Genomic DNA, 3,866 nt, shown 5'->3' with positions numbered 1-3,866 from the left:
ACCTTCGCTATCGTTTTTCTACCGTTGCCCGACTGTTTTTCTCCGAAAAATTATGAACCTAGAAAAATTCCTTCCACTTATGATACATCAACGAATAATATATAAAAAACAAGGCATACGTATTCAAAAATTTATCACGATGTCTCATTATTTATTGAGATATTAATTTTAACGCCTGGAAGTATGCAACACTTTAGACGTCATTGGAAATGTACCCCCTGATCGTATGCAATATATTACGTAAATGGAAGTATATATTGTTCGTCGTAAGAGAACACGTTTCATATCTTCAAATGTAATATTACGATTTTTGAAAAATTCTAAACAAAGATGTGTAAAATGGATTTAAATAAAAAAAAAAAACGAGAAGTCTGCCTGCACAGGTGATGTCACTTTTTTAATGGCTACAAAAAAGGGTCCCGCGGCTCGGTTTTATTTGCCGAGCTGTCTAATAAGACAGGAAACCCATGAACATGCGTTTGTCTGTTCTGTTTTATTCTTCTTTCTTTTTTTTATTTCCCCTCCGACGCGTTTGCAGTTCTAGTTGGTGAAATTTACAACGTGTCGCGACTAACCGAGAGATAGGTCACGTTCTATGAATAGTGGAATTAAATTTGAACAGGAAAACTACGTTGGGAATTCTGGAATATTCGTGTATTATATATAATACAAATAGTTAGTAGATTCTGCGTGTAAATATATATATATAAAAAGATAGGTAGAAAATTCTATTTAACGAAATATTCAACTATAGTATAAATTAACACCACCTCACACTCCGAATACCGTTCCCACCTTCCCTTCTTTTTCAAATTTATAGTCAATACGGGAAAACAATTTACCGTCCTTTTCCTACCACCAGTTAATAACAACAACAAGAACAACAAAAATTAAACGAACCGTATAATATCTGCATGCATTAACGCTACGATAAATTACATATTATTAAAAAGCCATTATTAGCACGATTTACATGTAAATCCGGATAAAGTGGATCTCTGGAAAACAACAATTTTCCTCTTCCATACAGAGTTCCTCTCTCTACAACGCCCAGAAAATTAAGGTCTGCTTCGTTACGTGCGATAATCATAAAAGTCATTTGCGTTTATTCGACCAACCGACCAACCGACCGACCGAAGGAGTGTACTTATCGTTACCAAACTTATCCAATTTCACGAAAATCACGATTTCATTTGGCCGAAGTTGTATCGGCCAAATTTTATACAACATACTGCCGAATATATACTGTATAAAATTCTTTTATAAATAATTATTAAAATTATTTTCGTTTATAATTATTATATAATTGAATCAATTTTTGTTTTTATTTTATAATGATATCTCATTATTTATTGAAATATTCATTTTAACGTTTGAAGATATGAAACACTTTAAAATCGTCGAAAATGAAATTATGCAATATAATATTGGATCAATGTTGAGAGAGAGTAAGTTGCATATCGCAAGGGGAACATTATTAACGATTCATGAAGTGTTTTATATTTTCGGACGTAGTAATAAAATATTTCAAAATGAAAAACTAAGGTGCATAAATAAATTTAAGTTGGTGTTCTTCCGTTGTATGCATTTCAAAATTATCATTTCTTTCCCTTTTTTTTCTTTTTCATTTTTCGTTATGGAGATATTATTATATTGTGGAAATTTCGACGAGTGTTAGTTTAATGTTTAAAACTTTTAATCGCACGTTTATTTGGCAAACAGACAGGTGTTGTTGTTGTTGTTCGCCTTCGTAGATTCATAGCGTAACTTCATTATTTTTACTAGCTTTCGCGCAAACGCCAACAATAAATTCCGAAACAGAAATTTACGGAGAGATACGGCACGTTTTTCCGAGAGATACGCAAGTTTGTTCGCTCGTAGACGATAATGCATTTGTCTTTATATTTTCACATAGATACACGTATGCCAGACGAGTATTTTATAAAATGACTATTCAAAATTCACAAAAAAAAAGAAAAGAAAAAAATAAAGTTTTATAAGTCGAAACGAAAATGATGAAAAATCCGTTAAAATCAATTTGTACAAATTTTTTTTTAACAACGATAATTGTAATCTAACAATTAATAAAGAAGAAAATTCATAAACATGATCGATCATAAAAATCTTTATTACAAAAATACTTTCGAATTATTTCTAAACGAACTGAAAAGAACTCTTCACAATTCTCAAGTATTTCGTCAATTTCCACTGTCAGTTAATATAAAAAAATCACTTAATTCTCTCATTTTCATTTAAATCCAATTCCTTGAAAACTTTTTTTTTTACTATTAATTCTAACACTGTCTAATGATTTATACTCGCTCATTTTCTCATCCCTCTTCCATCCTTCCCGACTAATTTAATTTCGAAAGAATTAATCAAGCATTCTATATTTTTCTAATTCTTATTTCCTCAAAAATGACTACATTAGATTTATTGAAAGGATGAATTTCTTTTATCTCAAAGGAGTTTCAAGGATGAGTTTGAAAGATTCGAATTGAAACGACATTACGTGGCAAAGCAAAATATACAATGCAACATACAGCAAAACAACTACAGTTCTCTCCTATATCTACTACTACTATTACTACTACTATTACTTGCAACTACTACTTATTTTGCCGTTGTTGATGGTGATCGTGAATGAGAAGAAAATCGAGACCAGGAATGATAATTAACCGTTTGTGCAAATACGCGTGTGCCCGGACTCTATGGCGCATTCCACAAGCCAAAAACGTGAAGCCAGGTTTCGCGTGGAGAGGCCGATGGGCTCAAAGCAAAGCAAACACATAGCCGGCTCTCAACCGTGCATGCATATTCGGTGGTGGCACGTAAATGTACGTACGAGGGAGAAGAGGGGAAGGGTGAGAATGAGGGAAAGTGAAAGAGGGATGAAGGTAGGTGGAGGTGGAGGTGGAGGTGGGGGGAGGAGGAGGCTTGAAACTCGCTACTCTGGACGTTGGCTATCGACTCGGAAACTCGACGACCATTTAATACAACCCCCTCCCACTCTCTCACCAACTCCCCTTCACCCCACCCCCTCACTCACACCTCTTTATCTCTCTCTTGTTCTCTTTTACTTTTGCTCTTGCGCGAAACAAGGATGAAATAAAATAGCTAGCTAGCTAGCTAGCTAGCTAGGGGTGGTGCATGGTGGAAATTCGAACGAGAACTGCGACGCTCGTAAATCGCGCGAGATTTAGTCGATGGGAACGAAATCCCAGGTGGACGGGCGTACGTCTTTTTAACCGAGCCACCTACTAGACTTGCTGCTACTTCACTACTACTACTACTACTACTACTAGGACTAGTAATACTTCGTCGATTCTATTTTAAAAGCCGTAAAGGTCTAAGAGAGAAAATTTAAGAAGCTGCTTGGAGAAGGCTTAGCTAGCTCGATAGGTTTGAACATAAATTTTCCTGACTTTATACCAAAGAATGTCTTTTCCATCCTACAGACTTTTATATCTGACTGTGAATATGTGTGTGTGTATGTGTGTGCGAGGGCATGGGTGTGTGTATGGGGTAGTGATCACATGTCTTTCACTATGGATAAAAGATGATCATCATTCGCACCGATTTCTTTAGGATACATGTTCTATCAAGATCGAAGAGACACTTTCGAGATTTATTACTTTGATCAAGTTTTTTGTATCCATATCAGTGTTTATCACCCCCTATTTTTTTATACTGCGATTAACAATATTTGTTGCTTTTATTTACGTAGGTTTTTTAAAGCTTAGTGAGTTATAAGTATAAGGTTTTAAAGATAAAGTTTTTATTAAAGTATTCGCCAAAGAATATCGTGAGAAAAGTTTATGGAAATTAAATTCATACGCTTTTCTCGAGTTAGCGCGAAGTAGCAG

This window comes from Polistes fuscatus, unplaced genomic scaffold, assembly GCF_010416935.1.
Source record: "Polistes fuscatus isolate 324 unplaced genomic scaffold, CU_Pfus_HIC Scaffold4, whole genome shotgun sequence".
Taxonomy (NCBI): domain Eukaryota; kingdom Metazoa; phylum Arthropoda; class Insecta; order Hymenoptera; family Vespidae; genus Polistes; species Polistes fuscatus.
This window is presented reverse-complemented; position numbering follows the sequence as displayed.